This window comes from Giraffa tippelskirchi, chromosome 6, assembly GCF_054371585.1.
Source record: "Giraffa tippelskirchi isolate mGirTip1 chromosome 6, T2T-mGirTip1v1.2.pri, whole genome shotgun sequence".
Taxonomy (NCBI): Eukaryota; Metazoa; Chordata; class Mammalia; order Artiodactyla; family Giraffidae; genus Giraffa; species Giraffa tippelskirchi.
In genome coordinates, this window is record NC_137280.1 from 154,409,750 (window position 1) to 154,430,538 (window position 20,789).

General features: G+C 43.0%; 2 protein-coding genes across 6 annotated transcripts in view; both read left to right on the forward strand.

Moving 5' to 3' along the window:
- XRCC4 (X-ray repair cross complementing 4) overlaps nucleotides 1–20,789 on the forward strand; it is a 376,104-nt gene that overhangs the window by 344,535 nt on the left and 10,780 nt on the right. For 3 of the 4 annotated variants that reach the window (XR_014057555.1, XR_014057554.1, XR_014057556.1), the window contains 2 exons: nucleotides 17,329–17,459; nucleotides 17,932–18,179. The exons of the other annotated variant lie outside the window; for it this stretch is intronic. The gene's annotated coding sequence lies outside the window, so the exon portion shown is untranslated. Of the gene's footprint in view, nucleotides 1–17,328; nucleotides 17,460–17,931; nucleotides 18,180–20,789 lie in introns of those variants that run through there. 4 annotated transcript variants of the gene reach the window in all.
- The window catches only part of VCAN (versican), a 118,045-nt gene continuing 115,201 nt past the window's right edge, over nucleotides 17,946–20,789 (forward strand). For both annotated transcript variants that reach the window (XM_081503895.1, XM_081503896.1), the window contains exon 1: nucleotides 17,946–18,179. The gene's annotated coding sequence lies outside the window, so the exon portion shown is untranslated. The remainder of the gene's footprint in view (nucleotides 18,180–20,789) is intronic.

A 20,789-nucleotide genomic window follows, 5' to 3' on the forward strand; every position in this document is an offset into this window, starting at 1 on the left:
TTAGAAAAATCATTCACGTTTCAAGATTATTTTGAAGAAACACTTGGCTTGTATTAAATACTCAACAGTCGGTGGCCACTGTTACTATTACTTTGATTGTTATGATTGTTTTTATTAGTCATAATCATGTTTGGGGAATAAATGAAAGAAATTTGGAGCTCATCTGAGATTGTAGCATCTTTTGTATCTTTTAGACAAATGCTATCCTGGAAACAAAATATTTTGGTTTCCATAACAGCAAGAGAGTACAATGATTAGCAAAAGAGAAGAAATCAATGCCAGCCTTGTATATTTAACCAAGAAGAACATCCTTTTTCAAAGCTCATGGTCATTGTCCCATTCAGCTTAAAAACTACTGCTGGCTGCAAACTTTTTGAATATAACTTTAACCAGCATTTTAGGTTAAAATTGTTCGAAGATTGTTATTTCCAGATGACTAACAGTACTGCCCCATGAAAGCCACGAGCAGCCACGTGAAACCAGAATGCCCAGGGACTTTCACTTCAGCCATACAAACACAAAGCTAATTTTCAAGCAATATGAGAGTATTTGAAAACACTTTTATTATTACTAATTACAACAAAGAGCCAACTCATTGGAAAAGACCCTGATGCTGGGAAAATTGAGGGCAGAAGGAAAAGGGGACAATAGAGGATGAGATGGTTGGATGGCATCATCGACTCAATGGATATGAAAGTGAAAGTTGCTCAGTCATATCCAACTCTTTGTGACCCCATGGACTCTAGCCTCCCAGATTCCTCTGTCCATGGAATTCTCCAGGCCAGAATCCTGGAGTGGGTAGCTGATCCCTTCTCCAGGGAATCTTTTCAAGCCAGGGATCCAACCCAGGTCTCCGGAATGCAGGCAGATTATTTACCATCTGAGCCACCAGGGAAGCCAAGAATACGGGAGTGGGTAACCTGTCCCTTCTCCAGCATATCTTCCCAATTCGGGAATCGAACCAGGGTCTTCTGCACATGAGTTTGAGCAAACTCCTGGAGATAGTAAAGGACAGGGAAACTTGGCATGCTGTAGTCCATGAGGTTGCAAAGACTTGGACACAGCTTAGCGACTGAACAACAGCCACTTATGATATGGTGGATATAGTAGCATTTTGTTTATAGTCATACAGCACTAGTTAGGGTAGGAAAACTTCTGAATTAATAAAGAATGCTTCCTTTGCAGCAGCTTCCTTTTAGGACTATTTCCTATGGCACGTACTTGCACAAGAGGGAAAAAAAGTGTGACTTTTCAAGGAAGGGGAAAACTTGTGAATTAAACTATGAATTTTAGGGTGTTTTTGGAAAAGTATCTCCGGTCTGTGGAGACAAAATTCAATTTTGTAGTTGCTTCTATTATGCATATGTATTTTGGAACAACAGGCAGATAACTACAGAGCATTATTACAGTTCACAAAAAAATTTGACATTTTTTCTTGCAGCTGCAGAGTTGATCTGATATATCCCTCAGATAAAACTGATATTTTATACTTGTTTTCTTATTACAGATTATTTCAATCATCACCTAACTACATCTCCCAATTAAAGCACAATTTTAAGTACCAAAAATCAAACTGGGCCCTTCCAATAAATGAAACCCCAAGTATCACATGTTTAAATAAATTGAATTTGAATCCAATATCTAATCTTTCTTTCATAAAAAGCCTCTAGTCATTTATGTCAAAATTGGACCTCCCAAATGGAGTTCCTATGTACCTATTTCCATCCTCAAACCACTCATTTGGTTCACAAATCACATAATTATGAGTACAAAGGGATCTTGGGAAGTGCAATCACTTCACTGGCACATGTAAGTAAAATATGGATGCTCAATTTCCATCTTAATGCATGCAAATGATAGACCCACACGTCCAGGCATCCTAACTGCCCCCGTGCACAGCCTGTCACGTGGGCTATCAAATTTAAGGAGAGAATCCTGTTCCTCGGAAGATGTTGAACAACATTCAGCAGAATTGTCTCCAATTCTAATTTTGTTCAAATGTCTTACTTTCATTTATGAGTACATAAATATTGAATTCTAGCCCTTAACATATTTTTATCTTTTGCCTAAGAAAGTTGATGTGTTACTGTATTTTATTTTATGAAGAAACTGGCGTATTGTCCTCTGTATATTCTATAATGCTTGTAGGGCTTTCGATCTAGGATTCACTAAAAGTGTGACCTAACCTTCTTGAGCTTTGCCATCCTCATTGGAGAAATGGGACTGTATTCAGGGCTGCCCTGTACAACACAGAGGCTGTACACTGTGCAGTGTGAAAGATCCTTGCACACCTGGACACCACAGCTCAACTCTCTGTGTTAACATACAGGTTTAATCTTTGTAACAGAGGCTCAAAATTAGTGAGTTAACAAGCTATGAGTTGATTTCTGTCTCATGGGTCAATCTGATTAACTGAATGTAAGCAAATCACCACTGGCATGGCAGAGTCACAGGTCCCAAGCTCCCTCTCCCTTGCTTCTCTGCCATCCCTAGGGTGTTGTCCTTATACACATGATCCAAGAAGGCTAACAACCACATCTGCATTTCAGGCAGCAGAATAAAACAAGGAGGGAAGAGGGGCCATGTTGCCATCCTTAAAGGACATATCCTAGAATTTGCTCACATAATTTCCCCTCCTGTCACATTGGCCAGAATTTAGTCATGTGGTCCTGTGATTGCAAGAGAATCTGGAAACTGTTGTCATTTTCCCAGAGTGATGATCCAAGAAAGCTATGAAGGAAAGAGTGACCTATTGGACAGACAATTAGTTAGGGGAAGTACGCTGACTAGATTTCCTTATTTTCTATATTCTTAATGCTCTGGCATTTGAGGCCTTGATCCTGGAGAGAGTTCTCCTCCTGCAGCTAGCTAATTCCTAGAAATGAGCATGCCTCCTATTCAGAAACCAACCTATCCAGAGCCCATGCTCCCATTTCCTTTATCAAACACCCACACACCAAGCTAACACCTACCTAAATCTTCCCAGCGACAGGGACCTGACAACTAGGGAATACGATTCAACTATCCAACCCCACATTACTTAGTGACCCTACCCTGTCTTTCCCATACCTTCCCATAAAATAGTAACAATAAAAACTGTGGTCACATTCTGCTTTTGCTCCTCTTCTGACTTAGACCATGTCTGGTCCTTCCCCAGGTGGCCTTGTGGGGCATGCCACATGTCTAGGGATCTGTGAATACAAACTTTGCCCTTTATGACAACCATTCCCATATCTGCTGTCTTACCATACCTGACTGAAAAAATTCTGGGTACATTTTTAACATGGCGAGCAACTAGAAATCTCTCTCAGGGAGCCTGTTACTATCTTCCACATATACTACACAGGAATAGTTTGAGGATTAAGTGGCTAGTGAAAATTAACTTTGTAAGTACTAACATTCTACACAAACATAAAGACAGTTATATAATTCAGTTCAGTCGCTCAGTCGTGTCCAACTCTTTGCAACCCCATGGACTGCAGCACGCCAGGCTTCCCTGTCTATCACCAGCTCCTGGAGCTTACTCAAACTCATGTGGGGAAATGACAGTTATATAATCCATGAGTAAAAGATCTTTAATATGAAAATCTTTAATTTTAATATTATTTATTATGTCATGAAGCTGAATCTAACATCTCTCACCACTAACTTTTATTTGATTTAGCAAACACTGTAAAAAGAATGGCCAGATTTGAGAGGTGGAAGATGAATTCTTATCCCAGTGATTGATGATACAGGGGCGAGTAGAAACTAGATCTCCCAAGTTTTAGACAAGTTCCAGAGAGTCTCCTTGTCTTTATTTGGGTTGGTTGTGATGATGATAATAGTGGAATTTTCTACCATGAATTACTGAAATTTTACTTGGTTTTTCTTTTACTACTTTTAATTTTTATCATGAGCACTCTATGAGAAATGTAGAAAGATAGAATCTTTCAGGTAGTTGCCTTTAACTATTAACACTAAGAGTTAGGATTTTTTGGTTCAAACTATTTCTCAACTGTTAGACATCAGATGCACATGTATTACATGGAAAAATCTCCCAGCAAAAGCTACAATGCAAATATAATACAATTTTTTTGGAGGACAAACTGATTGTGTAGTTGACAAATTTAATACAAATGAGAATGACACAGTAATGACACAGTATACTTGTTTATATTGCACATTCCTGGATTTCACTCACAGAATTCCAATTTAGTGAGTTTGAAGAGGGCTTAGGCAACTGAATTTTATAAGCATCACAAGTAATTTTTTTTAATATACATTTACCATTTTTTGGTAACATATTTTGTGATATAATTCATATATCATACAATTCACTCATTTAAAGTATACAGTTAAATGCATTTTATTATAATCACAGTGTTATGTATCCATCAGCACTAACATAATTCAAAACATTTCCATTAACACAAAAAGAAACACCATCCCCATTAATAGTCAACCCTATTTCCCCAACCCTAGGCAAAACACGAGTCTATTTTCTCTCAATATACATGTGCATATTCTGGACATTTCGTGTAAGTGGAATCATATATCATGTGGTCTTTTGTGTCTGGTTTGTTTCCCTTCGAGTCATGTTTTCAAGGTTCATCCATGTTGCAACATGTGTTAATCCAAACATCAGTCTTTTTATTGCTGAATAATATTCTTTTATATGGATATACTATATTTTATCCATATAAAATAAAACTGATGGGTATGTAGGTTGTTTCCACTTTGGGCTTTTGTGAATAATGCTTCTATGAACATTTAGATTTAAGGTTTTATATGGATATATATTTCATTTCTCTCATATATACACCTAGAAGTGAAATCACTGGGACAAATGAGTAACTTTCTGTTGAACCTTTCGAGAAATGGCCAGACTGTTTCCCAAAGTGGCTGCACAATCTCATATTCCCAACACCAGAGTCTGAGGTCTGGATTCTGCACATCCCACCAGTGGGTGTTATCTGACATTTTGGTTCCAGCCACCTTAATGCGTGTGAAGTAATATCTCATGTGGTTTTGAATAATATTTTCCTGATGGTTGATCAGCATCTTTTCATGTGTTTACTGGTTATTTGTATATCTTCTCTGGAGAAATACACATTCAGGCACTCTGCTCATTTTTAAAAAATTAGGTTATTTATCTTTTTGTTATTGAATTGTAAATAACTTTATATTCTTTATATATACTTCATATACTCTAGATACAAGTTCCTTATCACACAGATGATTTGCAAAAATTGTCTCGTATTTTGTGGATTGTCTTTTCACTTTTTTTAAGCACAAAAGTTTTCAAATATCATGTAGCCCCGTGTTTTTATTTTTCTGCTATTACTTGTGATTTTGGTGTCAGAGCTACAAATTCCAAGTGACTTTTTGTAGTGGCCCAAGATATAACTTGAGAAACGCTGACCTAGTTGCAGACGGTCCTTGACTAGCTCATTCTTTTGGAGCCTGCTCTTGTGGATGTATTGAGAGCTATCGCCAAGGATAGCAGGGAAGATTAGCCTAATCACCCTCATTACAAGACAGTCTTCCATTTAGTCATCCATCTAGTAGCTATTACAGTATTACGGACACTGTGAAAATTAGAAAGAGGAGCCAGCTGTGGGAAAATGGAATCTTTTATACAAGTCTCGATGGTAGGTTTGTGTCAGAGGCGGAAGATAGTTTGCACCTTCCCCCTGTCCTGTGTAGTGCTGTGCTGGGTCAATGGCTTAACTAGCAGACCTTGGGAGCTATTTCAAGCCCTGCTCATTCTCTTGGCTGGGCACTCATATAATGCACAGATTGCACAGCTGTACATGGTGGCCTGGCCACGTTAGTGGGGGCTTTATTTTGTTATCTCATCAAATTTAGTGTTAATATCTCTATTGTGTAGATATCATTGTCCCTCTATGGCCAATGAGGAAACTTGGGTAGGTTGGCTTCTTCAAGTTTACAAAACTTGTACATAGTAGAATGGAAATTTGTGCCCTGATCTTGTAAATTCAGTTCTAACCATTTTTCCATTATGCCACTTTCCTGTATTCTATGTGTCATTCAAGTTTGAAGACCTTAAAGCTTCTTAAATGTTTTTATCTGAAACCAGATCAGAAACTCCCTGATGTGTTGGGAACCTATGTACCTTGCCTGAGTCTGCACTCAGATCACTACTTCCTTCCCATTGCTTCTCTATGTCAAACACCTGCCCTTTCCATTTGGGCGTTTGGCAGTGCTCCTCTTCCTGTCCTGCTGAACCACAGGAAGATCTCTTCTACCTTCATGAAGTTGCCACAAGGCTGTGAATCAGAAGAAATGCTGGAATTTGGTATGGGATTACCTGATCACTGGACTGCCTGGAAGGTTTTATTCAAATGAGACGTGAAGGTCTACGATATGAGGTTCATGACCACACACAGGTACACGAGGGCACAAGTAGAAAACCAATGGGCCTTGGCAGGGGAGACTGAAGGAAAGACTTTTACCATTCCTTTCTTTGTAGGCAAATCTTTTTTTTTTTTTTTTTTTTACCCATGAGATACATGTGGCTGCATCTTTGGACAACCCAGCAACTTGTTTTTCACCTCACCAAAATCTCTCACACTGCCTTCCATCTATATTATATTTCACTTGTGTGTGTGTGTGTGTGTGTGTGTGTGTGTGTGTGTGGTGTGTGTGTGTGTTTGTGTGTGGAGGGCTGTCTATTTTCTTTCTTATCCTCAATGGAGAAATGAAAGGGAGCCTATAAGAAAATAATTCACAGAAATTCAGTATGTCTATAAGAAGTGGAACTCAGCATAGAAAGTGGATTTGTTGCTCATCCTTGAACCTACCTGAACAGGAGCAAAGGTATTTGGAGAGAGGCAATTAGATGGACAGATGGCATGAGTAGCCTCTGTTCCCACTACATGGTCTGGGTTTAGGTATTTTGATGAGCTAAGTGAAATCAACCCTGAATATTCACTGGAAGGACTGATGCTGAAGCTGAAGCTCCAATACTTTGGCCATGTGATGCGAAGAGCCAACTCATTGGAAAAGACCCTGATGCTGGGAAAGATTGAGGACAGAAGGAGAAGAGAATGACAGAGGATGGGATGGTTGGATGGCATCACTAACTTAATGGACATACTTTTAAGCAAACTCAAGGTGATAGTGAAGGACAGGGAAGCCTGCCATGCTACAGTTTATGAGGTCGCAAAGAGTTGGACACAACTCAGTGACTGAACAGCAACAACACAGTGATAGAACAGGAAGTAACTAAGCTGCCTTGCTGGTGTCCCAGGGGTGGTCTGTCAGACTAGGGGACCACAGCACCAGGGGAAACAGGGCATGTGAACTGAGATGGAGTGGAGGAGTGTGAAAGAATCACAGTTCCATCTTCTAGGGCAAGGAATTGCACAGGAGGATGTCCCTTAAAGACTCTTGAAAAGTACATGTGTGTCCTCAGAGGCCAGCGTTGGGACACCTGCCACATCAAGGACGTCTACTGTCACTTACTGTTTCGAGGGAAGCTTTCAGGATCCCAGAGAGGATTATAACAGCAGCCAGTTAAGTAAGAGAACCTTGTCCCTTTCCTTCACCCTCACTTCTGCATTTCATAACAGAGATGCTGAAGACAGGAAAAGACAAGAGCAGAGTCCCAGAGCAGAATCCCAGAGCAGTCTGCCCCTCCCTGCCCTGTGCCTGCATCACAGAGGAGCAGGACTAGTAAAAAAATTGATATCCTCTCCCCCCTTACCTTGCCGTCATGACACTTGAGCCTCAGAAATAGAAGCTTTAGTAGAAACAACGCCTTAATTCATATGTGAGATTCACGCATTAAATTCTGTAAAATCAGGCATATATTAATGAAAAGTATACAGATTGTTATGAAACCTGCCCAAGATTCAAGAAATTTATTGTCAGTGAGAAGGGGACTTTTGAAATAGTCGTTTGAGCAGTGACTGGAAAAATAAAACCCACTGACTTCCAAGCTTTTAATTCTCATCTCACTGAGTAGAATTTGCAAGATAAGCTGGTTTTAAGCAACCTAATTTTGTACTCACCTTTGCTCTTTACCACTCCCTCTCCTACTGTTTTCCAAACATCAACTACTCATCTGTTCCTAGATTAGTACTGTTCTCACTCTGGTCCTTCTGTTTGTCATCCTTCTGTCTTTGTTAGGCATCTCTGGGTCATCTTAGGAAATAATTCTCAATTACAATTGAGTTTCTGGCTTGTTCCTCAGGTGTGTGCATTCGTGATCTCTATTTCGCTTCTTCCCCTTCTGAGGATGTAATTGCTATTCCCACAGGAGGTACTCTTGCCTATCTTGTTTATAGCCTGGTATGCTAGTCTCTACTTATGTATCATGTAAAATTGTTCTTTTAGATCTCAGAATACATTGTCTCAAAGATTTAAAATCATGTGGCGCCTGCTGACTGAGAGTGTACACTGAGGACTGCAGATGCAGAAGTAATGGTATTATTGTTTACAACTCCCTTACAAAAATACAATCACTGTTCCCATTTGGTTTGCTGGGGATTTGGCTTCCTCAACTGCAAGAGGAAAAGGGATTCTCTTGGCCCCTGGAACTGGGGCCCAGGAGGAATCGAGGCTGCTGATGGCACATGGTGAGGACAGATGGCCCACAAAAGGGGAGCTGGGTCAGGATGGAGAATCTTCCCTGCCTGTTATATTTTGGTCCCAAGTAAGAACTGGACCATAAAGAAGGCTGAATACTGAAGAACTGATGCCTTTGAATTGTGGTGCTGGAGAAGACTCTTGAGAGTCCCTTGGACAGCAAGGAGATCAAGCCAGTCGATCCTAAAGGACATCAACCCTGAATATTCATTGGAAGGACTGATGCTGAAGCTGAAGCTCCAATACTTTGGCCACTTGATGCCAAGAGCCAACTCATTGGAAAAGACCCTGATGCTGGAAAAGATTGAGGGCAGGAGGAGAGGGGGTGACAGAGGATTAGATGGTTGGATGGCATCATCGACTCAATGGACATGAGTTTGATCAAACTCTGGGAAATAGTGAAGAACAGGGAAGCCTGGTCTGCGGCAATCTATGGAGTCAAAAAGAGTCATACACAACTGAGTGACTGAACAAATTCTAATTTCTCAGAGCATAGAAAACACTCAGCAGAGTGTTCATTCCACATCTACTTAACACATATATGCTCACTGCCTACCACGAGCCAGGCACTGGGTTAAGGAACTCTATGTACAGCATGAACCTGACATAGAAAGGCCCTGTTCTCACAGACCGTCCACCAGCGACTACGTGTCTGAAGTAAGAGGACTTCACAGAAAGTGAATTTATAGTCCTTCTAGACCTTAACTTCCATGAATTTAAGATTCATTTGATTCCCAGGAGAGCACTTTTTTAGGTCTCATCTTATCTGGTTATTTCTTCCTGGGAGTTGAGATGTGTTAAAGAGGAGAGTGACAAAGCTGGCCTAAAACTTAACATTCAAAAAACTAAGATCATGGCATCCAGTCCCATCACTTCATGGCAAATAGATGGGGAAACAATGGAAACAGTGACAGACATTATTTTCTTGGGCTCCAAAATCACTGCAGATGGTGACCACAGCCATGAAATTAAAAGATGCTTGCTCCTTGGAAGAAAAGTTACGACCAACCTAGACAGCATATTAAAAAGCAGAGACATTACTTTGCCTACAAAGATCTGTCTAGTCAAAGCTATGGTTTTTCTCCAGTAGTATGTATGAATGTGAGAGTTGGACTATAAAGAAAACTGAGCACTGAAGAATTGATGCTTTTGAACTGTGGTGTTGGAAAAGACTCTTCAGAGTCCCTTGAACTGCAAGGAGATCCAACCAGTCCATCCTAAAGGAAGTCAGTCTTGAATATTCATTGGAAGGACTGAGGCTAAAGCTGAAACTCCAATACTTTGGCCACCTGATGCGAAGAACTGACTCCTTAGAAAAGACCCTGATGATGGGAAAGATTGAAGGCAGGAGGAGAAGGGGATGACAGAGGATGAGATGGTTGGATGGCATCACCGACTCGATTGACATGAGTTTGAGTAAATTCCGGGAGTTGGTGATGGACAGGGAAGCCTGGAGTGCTGCAGACTGTGGGGTTGCAATAAGTCGGACAGGACTGAGTGACTGAAATGAACTGAATTGATGCAGACATACACCCTTAGAAAAGCCCTCAACTGACAGTAGGTATGTAAATACTCCAACTCCCTCTCTCGCAGATGGGATACCTCCGAGGTTAGTGTTCTCCATGGTTTCTCAGCATCCCATAGTGAGAATATGCTCCAGTTGACCATAGTGGCAGTCTGCTTGAAATGCACCCCTCCCTGCCCTGTCTCATTCACTACTTCTCCCTGGACATTTCTTGGTCTCTCCTCCCAAGTAAACTACTTGAATTCGAATCCTTGTTTTAGGACTTGTCTCCATAAGAGCCCAAACTAAGATAGACATTGTGTTGATCCTATTTCTTTTTTTAAAAATGCCATTGGAATTTTGATAGGGATCCCATTGAATCTATTAACATCTTTCGGTAGTATGAACAATATTAATTTTTCTAGCCATGCACACAAGACGTCTTTTCATTTATTTGTTTCTTCAAATTTCTTTCCTTAATGTCATATAGTTTTCAGTGCATAGAGCTTTCACTTCATGGTTAAATTTATTCCTAAATGTTTTATTGCTTTTTATGTTATTGTTTTCTTTATTTCTTTTCTTTTTCAGGTAGTGGTTACTACATAGAAATGCAACTGATTTTTGTGCATCCTGAAATTTTACTGGTTTATTAATTCAACAGTTTTTTGATGAAGTCTTTAGAATTTTCTACAAACAAGATTGTGTCATCAACAAATAGAAACAGTTTTAGCTCTTCTTTTCTAATTTGGATTACCTTTTTTTCTTTTTCTTGTTGTCATGGCTAGAACTTATAGTACTGTTTTAAATAATAATGGTAGCAGTCAGTACCTTTTTCTTGTTCCTTATCTTAGTGGGAAGGCTTTCAGCTTTTCACTTTTGAGTATGATGTTAGCTCTGGGATTGTCATATGTGGCCTTTTTATTATATTGAGAGTAGGATGATGGTTGCCAGTGGCTGAGAAGTGAGGGAAATAGGAAGAGATTAATCAAAGAGTACAAACTTTCAATTATAAGATAAGTAAGTTCCAGGGATCCATGGTGACTGTAGTTGACAATACCGTACTATATACTTTAAATTTGCTATTAGAATAGAGCTTTAATATTTCATCATAACAACGACAACAAAATGGTGACTATGTGAGTTAAAGGATGTATTAACCAAGCTTATTATTGCAAAGATTTCACAATACATACATGTATCACATCATCATACTGTATGCATGTGTATTTGTGCTCAGTTGCTCAATCATGCCCATCTCTTTGCAACCCCATGGACTGCAGCCTGCCAGGCTACTCTGGGATTTTCCAGGGAAGAATACTAGACTAGGTTGATATTTCCTACTCCAGGGTATCTTCCAGACCCAGGGATCGAACCCACATCTCTTGCATCTTCTGCATTGACAGGCAGATTCTTGACCACTGTGCCAATTGGGAAGCCCCCATTATGTTGTACAACTTAAACTTATACAATGTTATGTGTCAATTATATCTCAATAAAACTAGGGGGAAAAGAGATAGATACTGTGTGAGATGGTATGGTGAGGAGGAGGTAGTCACAGGCAGCTACCAATGAGAGAAAAAGAGATAAAAGTTCTCCAAAGGAGTTGCAGAAACAGGGAATGGGAAAGGCCAGTATTCATTCACAACTGCATTTCTGAGGGAAGCTATAAATTTGATACTATATTTAAAATCAGATGATTTCAACCTTCTGAGGTCTAAGAAGAGTGACAGTTTTTTTTAGCACAATGTTCTTTTCTGTAATTTTCTAATGTCTACATTTACTATTCATGTCCAGGAGCCAGAGACCCTAGTGTCCTTGGAGTGATCAATTTCCTTGACTTCTTTTCTCATTAGAATGACATTTAATGCTTTCCTTCCACTATTCAACTTCAGCTTGATTTATCAACTCTGGAAGACTTTCAGAAACTTGAAATGAATTCTGAGTACATACCATCTAACTAACTTTTTATTATGGGAAAATAAAAAATATGGTTTTTTCATCTACAACAAGATTAATCCCAGGATTCAATGTCAGTAGAATATGTGTGTGAAGAGATTTTCCAGTGAAGGAAGTAGCTTTTTGAGCTAGCATTCTTTCCTGATTCACTTGTAGTTGGTGGCATGTTTTTAAAAAAATGGCTGAGTAGACAAGCCACTGGACATGCACACACAGACAAATACTTTTCCCCTCTAAGTTCATTTGTCATTATGTAGATGATAAGCTTGACTACTCTAATATATATTTGTTCTATAGAAATTATAAACTTCTTTAGGATGGGAAGCAATTCTTCCCTTTTGAATCATGCTGAATACCTAAGGTCTAAAACAGTGTACATAGAAGAAATGTTTGTTGAATTGAACAAAGAAAACAGAAATCAAATTGAAAGTGGTCTGTTTGTGACAAGTATTTGCACAGCCTTATAGATATTCTTCTTTTTCTTGGTGAGTTATAGCAAATAGTTGATCTTGTTTGTATCACCGGGTTGAAATGTGATTGTTCATAATTTGTGATAAGAGCCTAAAGTCCCTGACATTCAACTAGTCCTGCAATTCTTTCTACTGATAGAATAAAAATAGTAACTGCTGTTACTACTATTCCTTGTTCTGATACCTATACTGGAGTTCTCCAAACATTCTTCTCACTAAACTTCCTTTGTTTCCTGTCTTGCTTCCACCTTTGTTCACAGGAGATACTAATGATGCTATGCTGGCTTTTTGCCCCATCCATTGTGCTTTCGGGCTTCCCAGGTGGTGCTGGTGGTAAAGAACCCACCTGCCAATGCAGAAGACATGAGATGCAGGTTCGATCCTTAGGTCTGGCAGGTCCCCTGGAGGAGGGCATGGCAACCCACTCCGGTATTCTTGCCTGGAGAATCCCACGGACAGAGGAGCCTGGCGAGCTATGGTCCTTAGGGTCACAAAGAGTTGGACACGGCTGAAGCGACTTAGCACGCAAGCCTGATGCTTTCATTAAGCTTCTTGACTCTGGGTTTCATTATCCTCTAATTAAATTAATGGAGCCTGGTACTCACTGAAAATACACAGCAAGTTTTGGCCCTTACCCGTGCATAGATTCTAAGATCTTACTGCTTCCTTGTGTCCAAAAACCAGATTCTTCATTTCGTCTTGGCTCATTCAGACAGATGCTTTAATTAACATATTTGTCAGGCTGTGCAGAGGAAAAGAAAAGAATTTGAGAAAGTGACTAAGAAGAAGAGTAAGGTTGATACCTGTGATTTGATTTAGCTGGACTGCGTTATTTGTGCCTTGATCTTTTCCTGTCTAAAAACGATGGCATTTTTGATACTCTGCTCCAAGCAGCCTCCCCAGGGCAACTGCAGATGTGTTGAGCCATTTGGCGGCCGTGTGGACCGACTCAGAGATCCTCTCTTCTCCCTAATGAAGTCATCTCCTCTCGGCAGCCCAGCCTTTCCCATCACTCCATTTTGGAACTTGGCTTTGGCTTGCATAGTTCCGTCATGATGTAGATGGTCTCCTACTTCAGTTCTGGAGAAATCTACCCAACCATGAACAGGACATTTACAGGAAAGAAAAAAAAAGAACTCTTTTATTGAAAGAAATATTTTACTGTAACATTTTGATTTGGAGGTTGGGGAGCAAAGGCTTGGTATCTGATTTCTGGGGAAAATCACATTTTTCATGGCTTTCTAAGGATATTTGTCTGTATTTAATTTCTCTGAGTAATTTATATACTCCAGGCTAAAGTGTAATGAGATTGTCACCACCACTTTGCCTTTTGTAGGGTTTCTTTTATTTTTTAAAGAAAGCGACAAAGACTGTATATTACTTCTGCATTTCCTAGAAACCAAAGATTTGAAGTGTTGGATAAAATGTCTATCCTAATCTGTAGAGTTATTTTTGTTTTTAGAAAGCCACTTTAGAGGGTTGACTTGCTTTTTCTAGGGTCTTTGAAGCTCGTTAAAGGTGCATTTTTAATCTGTCACATTCTTTCACCATCCAGAAAGGATATTTGCTTAATTGTGCCTAGAATCAGCCAGATCAGGTACATGAAATATGAACTGTTTTCTGAATGTGAATGGGACTGGAACCTTGTCATTCCTAGCTAGTGCAGCCACAGATAATACGATGTCTAAGAACACTCCACCTGATCAATAAAAAAGGAGAAGACTGAAATGTGATCCCAAAGGACCTCAGAAGGAGGTTTAGATAAAGATAATGAAATTCCCTGGAGACCCACCTGACATCCACACCTTTCTTCTCTAAGTCATTGGCTGGCTGCCCCTGACCTCAGCCAAGTTCCTAAAGACAATATCAAGGCAATGAAGCAAGGCATGTAGCTTCTGGCTTCTAGTTTCTTGCAGACACCAACCCTGGGAATGAGGAGTTTGTTTTATCTATGTCTGGGACCACGGAGTTTACACACAGAACATCCCAGGACCAGAACATGATTTGAAGAGGGAGTCTCAGAATGATATTTTACTTACTGTTTGATTCAGACAAGTGTATTGGGCAAATACAGTTTTAGTTATGCATGCCTGCTTGCTAAGTCACTTCAGTCATGTCCGACTCTTTGCAACCCTATGGACCACAGCCCATAAGTCTCCTCTGTCCCTGGGATTCTCTAGGCAAGAACATTGGAGTGGGTTGCCATGCCCTCCTCCAGGGCATCTTCCTGACCTAGGGATGGAACCCACTCTCTTATGTCTCCTGCATTAGCAGGTGGGTTCTTTACCACTAGTGCCAGTTTTAGTTATAAAAGCTGCAAATATATATTTTCTCATTCAATAACTTGGGGAGAGAAGGAGAGGGAAAGGAAGGAAGGAGGGAAGAAAGGAAGGAAGGATGGAAGAAAGGAAGGAAGGAAGGGGGAAAGAGAGATAAAGTCCTCAAGGACAGTTAACAGTTGCATAGAAATAACAGAGCTGTAGACTCTGCTGAATGTACCAGGTATGCTTTCCTTTTTATTCCTTCTCTATTATAAATAGCCAGAGGGGGAAATCTGCTTTAGAAAAAGAAAGCAGATATTCAAGGGTGTCATTTCATTCTGGTTATTTGACAGCCTGAAGAGTGTTTAATTTTCTAAATAATAATGTTACAAGCCAAAGTAAAGAAAAGGTGTGCAGTATAAAGCTTTCCAATGTTGTCTGTGTTCTGACTAGTTATGTCTGCCTGAGAAAGTGCCTTTGCCCTGTAGAACTGCTTGATCAAGAGTTGTAATGTCTATGGATATAACAAGGAACTGTAAATGTTGGAAGGCTGGAGAAACACATTTGGCAAGATAAAGGAAATTATATCAGGATGTAAGGAGTAGCTGACCCATAATTTTAATCATGTTCCATCATGTACAGATGGTATTATTTATAGTGAGTGTTAACCAGTAACATTTGCTTGAAAATGGATATTAATCTGCTATAAGCTGCTTGCTGCTGCTCCAGGTCTCCTTTGTAGAAAAGTTTTACTTAACTGAATTATGAAGGGAGAGCAGGATAATGGAGTGATAATAAGCTTTTCAGATTGGCAGATCTGCCACTTAGAAAGTGGCCTTGGGTAGGACATTAAACTCTTTGGAACCCAAGTAGGTTCACTCAAATTTAAAAATGAGATTAATAATACATACTTTGAAGTGTTTCAGAGAAAGATCTAGCCTAATGCTTGGGATATAAACTTCAATAAAGACTGTTTTATTTTATTTTTTCTCCCTCTCTGAGTAAAGTCTTTACATAGCATAAAGTTGCTATGAGGAGCACTGAAAAGACCACTGGACCAGAAGTCAAGAGTTGTGTGCTGGTCACAGCTCTGCTATAAATCATGTGACTTTAGAAAAAGTCACTTTCTGGGCCTTAGGTTGCTTATCTGTTAAATGTAAAGGTTAAAATCTGTTTCTGTTCTATGACTCTCTTATTCTAAATATATTTTAATGGACTGGAATTTCAACATTGGGAATGGTTGTCTAATAACTGTCCTGCTCAGTTGTGTCAGATTCTTTGTGGCCCCATAGACAATAGCCTGCCAGGCTCCTCTGTGGAATTTTGCAGGCAAGAATACTGGAGTGGGTTGCCATTCTTTCCTCTAGAGGATCTTCCCAACCCAGGGATAGAACCCGCATCTCTTGCATCTCCTGCACTGGCAGGCAAATTTCTTACCACTAGCACCACCTGGGAACTCCCTATAATAACTGTACTAAGAATAAATAAATCATCGTGAAAACAAACATGTTGATTTACAAAGCCAATAATTAATAGTTATATCATTCACAGTATTGAACTGATAGATAGATCAATCAGTCAATCAATCACATTTTGAGGACTGAAATTCTCCTGACCAATCTTCTACTTGTTTATTAATTAAAACCTATGATCCTGGAGACCACATACAAATTGCAAAAGAAATATTACAACAAGAGTCTAGGCTGCTACAAGTTTTCAAGTATGAACTTAAGTCAACTTACTCAAAGAAATTCAGTGTGAAAACAGACTTTCTCCTTTAATCATCACTGTTGTGAGATGTTGAGTTTGATACAATTTTAATAGGGACTTCAGTGAGAAGAATTATCTCATTTTCCATATTTGGAATACTTCTGTTTTTGTGTAGAGAGAAAAGTGTGCTATCCACTCCGATATCCTCTGTGTTAAACTGATACGCACCTCGGATTTATTTTGTTCTCATTGTATAAACTCATACTTAACTTCAAAGTAAAGGGAAATACAAAGTCCCTCTTTTCTAAGGGGCAGAAATCCTTTGTGTCAACTGGTTGACCCTTGCTCTGTCAGGTCCTCTTGGAAGGCTTTTGTAGCAGGAGGCAGGGGACTCTTCCATGTGTTGATATTGTTTACATAGTCCAGTGGACCTGGCTGAGAATAAAAATCACATAAACTCAGGAAAGATTATGGTCCCATTTCCTGACCACAAGGGAGGTGATTGATACATCCAAGGAACCTCTGCTGCTCAGAAAAATTATTAAATATTCTGCCATGAAGGACACTTGGAAAGACTGAGGGAAAGAAAGAAAGAAGAAAGCCGAATATAGCCTTCTGGAGGTTTGTGGCAGGGGAAGAGGATCTGTTTGAGTCTGACAAGGGATTTGCCTCGGGGAATTTCCTGTCCAGCCCCGTTATTAGCAGGGTCTTTGTAGACTGCTCAAAGACGCTGGGCTCTCCATTGGGTAGCTCCAGGGAAAGGCAGTGGGGGAATTCTTATACTTCCTCTCTAGGTCTCAGAAGAGCCCCCTTGTCTCCGTGTCTCTTTCAGGTTGGCAGAAGCCAGGACCCTGACACTTGCCTCAGATGGGACAGGCAGGCTCGGTGGCCGCGTAAACACGCTGTAACCAAGTTCTGGGCTAATTTTTACCGAGTTTCGTCTGCTCCCCAGAAGAACCGATGGTACTCAATGGTCTCCTGCGGGCCTGCCCCACAAGAGCCTGGGGGCTCCTTTCCCCTAACCCAGCCCTGGCAGCGCGGGGGGCGGGGAAGTGGGGGTGGGGAAGGGGGGGAGCGGTTTCCTCGCGCACTGCGCGATGTTCCTTAGTGAGCCGCTGAATGGGGAGCGCGGCTGTCCCCAAGCCGATTGGTACTTGTTGTCAGGAGGAAACGCCGAGAGGTGGGAGTGCCTGGGGAGGGAGGCAGGCGGTCCCTACCGCAAGCGCGGGGAGCTGCCTTTCCGCCCCTCTGCCTGCTTTCCCAGCCTGGGCTTTGAGGAGTGGCTGAAACTGCGGAGCGCTTGAGGAGCCTGTGAATGAACCCTCCTCCTCCTCCTCCTCCTCCTCCTCCTCCTCCTCGCCGAGTCTCCTCCTCGGCGCTGACGGTACAGTGATATAATGATGATGGGTGTCACAACCCGCATTTGAACTTGCAGGCGAGCTGCCCCGAGCCTTTCTGAGGAGGAACTCCAGTCGGGAGGGCGCAACAGCCGCGAACCTTCTTAGGTGCTGCGGGCAGGCGCGGGGACGGGGATCTGCGGCCAGCCCCGCATCCTCCAGCACCATCCCGCACGCTTCCCCAGGACACCGCGCTTCCTATGTGACCCGCCCCGGCAACGCCGAGCCCAATCGCGCAGCGCTGAGGTGAATTTTCCCCCCAAACTGCAATAAGCCGCCTTTCAAGGTAATCGCGTTTCTTTTGTTTCCCCTTAAAAACAGAAAGAAAAGAAAAAGAAAAACTTACAGAAAAAAAAAAACGTGTTTGGAAAAAAAGTACATTGTGATTGGTAGAAGGCTTTAATTAAGGCAAAGAGAACTATCTTTGAGAAGTTAAGAAAATATAGGCACTGTAAAAAATGCAGGTAACTTTCAGAGGATGTTTGGAGAGAGGAATACGGAGGGACCTTGGTGCTGAAAAAGATCCAGACAAAAGAAGCCCAGGGTGGGGTGGGGGTAGACCGACTAATGGAATTGGGGGAAGGGAGGGAAGGAAATGCGGAGACCCCCTAGAAACGTCGTGGAGTCTGGAGCTGGAGAGGACGGAGGGACCCTGGCACCTTGATCTTTTTGTTGTCGTTAACCTGCTCGAGGCAAAAGTTTGAATGGGGACTCCCGAGACTTGCCCACACGCAAATCCCCGAAGCCGCCTTGGTGCAGGCCACCTGGTTCCCGGCCCCTGGTGTGTGGTCAGTGCCCGGCGTTCCTGGAAAGCCGCTCTCGGGCAGCTCCTGACAAGGCGATCCGGGTTCTGAGCGGACGTGACCCCCTCATCCCGCGGGCTGTCTGGGAAGCGGTCGGCCGGGGGGAGGTGCAGGGTCCACGGTCCGCGTCTCTTTGGCGACTTGAGGGCTGTCACGGCTCTCTCCGGTGCCCCTGGGTTCTTTTGTCCAGCGCGCCGTGCTCCGAAGCCGGCCAGGAGGGAGCAGGGAATGGGGGTGGGGTGTTTGGAGCGCCGCGGAGATCTGCTAGGCGCCAGGGCGGGAAAAGCTTGCTCCGAACCAGTAGGGATGTGCAAGAATTTTAGCTCATTCTGAGAACCGAGGTGGAGGCTTTTGCTCCCGTCTCAACCAGCAAGCCAGCGCTCAGGGCGCTGTTCAGACAAAGGTGGCGTGGGGACCCGAATCTGGGGCCTTTAGGATCAGCCCTCTTCGCCCGGACTACTGCAGCCCTCCTTTTCCTTCCATTTCCCCACCCCTCTCCCCGCTCACTGCCCTAGTTGAGCAACTTTACTGGCGAGTCTTGCGGCGGCAGAGAGCGAGTGCCGGCAGCTCCGGGGGACGCCCTGGGCTGGAGCGCCCCACCGCCCTGCGGAGGCGTGGGCGCCGCCGGGCGGTATCCCTGGTGCGTGCGGGCTGGGGGGCATCAGGGTTGTCTAGGCTCACTGTCTGTGTCACTGGGCGTGGAGCGATCACTGTGTTAGGCAGCGGAGAGCGAGGTAGAAAACTAGTGTCATCGCTTAAACTCTTTGCTCTGGGATCCAGCTGCGCCCTAAGAAGTCCTGCAAGTTCCCGGGAGATGCTACGGGAGGGAGGAGACATCTACACCGCGCCTGGAGAGCTGTCCCGCCGTGCGCACACCCACAGGCGGAAAGACAGTCTGGCTATCTCTGTCCGCTTTCTCATCTTTGTCTCTACCTTTCTGTCTCCATCTTCTCTGTTTCCCTTCCCCTCTCCCAGCCTCTGCTCGGTCTCTTTCGCTCCTGCGTCCCCTCCCCCACCGCTGACAAATGAATGGCTAGTGTGAAATCCCTGCCTCCTCTGTCCGCGGAGGCAGGCAAGGAGGGAGGAGCGAGAGAGGCGGTGCGCTCCTTCGAATCGGCCCCCAGTTGGAGAGCTTCCAGCTTGCCGAACCCAGATGTCTAGGAATAGGGAGTTTTGTGACGGGTGTGGGCGCCCCCTGATGGAGAAATTCAGTACAGGTGGAGAAAAACGAGCTCATCCTCCCCCCCTCCCGCCCCCCCAAACCAAACGAGCCTCTTTCATAGCCCTGCATTAAACGATGGAGGGCCATAGCTTCCCGTTTAGTTTTCTACTTCGGAATCTGCGAAGTAAATCTAAGCGTTGGCAGGCCCAGGAAGGAGACTTGTCTTTGCAAAGGGCCGAAGCGCCTTCTCTTGAGCCCGCTGGGATGTGCGCGGCGCTCCCAGGTCAAGCCTGCAGTTTGGTAGACTAACACACGTGGCCAAGGGAGGATCCAGGTTTCAGGGGGCATGGTGCTCTATCTTGGGCGTCCCTTTAAGAAAGATCATACAGATCTTTTGGAGATTTTACTAAGGCTCATGACCACTCGAAATCGATGCTAGGGCCCCGCCCAGACTATTGCCTCCAACATTTAAACTTTCTCAATTTCACAACACTCGTCGAGGACGGAAATTTGGGAGGAGGGCTCCGGGTGGAAAACGGAGAGAAGGGAAGGACAGGAGCAGTGGGGAGAAAGGGAAGAAGAAAGGATGGAGCACATGCACGCAAACAGCCAGGAGCGGACCGGCTGGGTTCGTTTCAAGGTTTTGGACTTAATTTCGCGTCTCGCTTTAAACCGTTGTTTTAATCCCCAGAGCGGTAACAAATCCTACTGAAGCGGCGTGCTGGGGTTGGCGGGGTGGTGGGGGGAGAAGCGGAGGAACTAGCCTGAGAGAGGGGGTGCTGGAGGCATCTTTCCACTCCCCAGTCCCCGCGTAAGGAACCGCATGGAGCGCTTCCCGCATCGCTGGGGTTCACCAGCCGCCGCCACGTGGGCTGGGGCTTCAGCTCCCGGCCCGAGACGGGTGTGACTTCTTGGGCTCGGAGACAGCAGC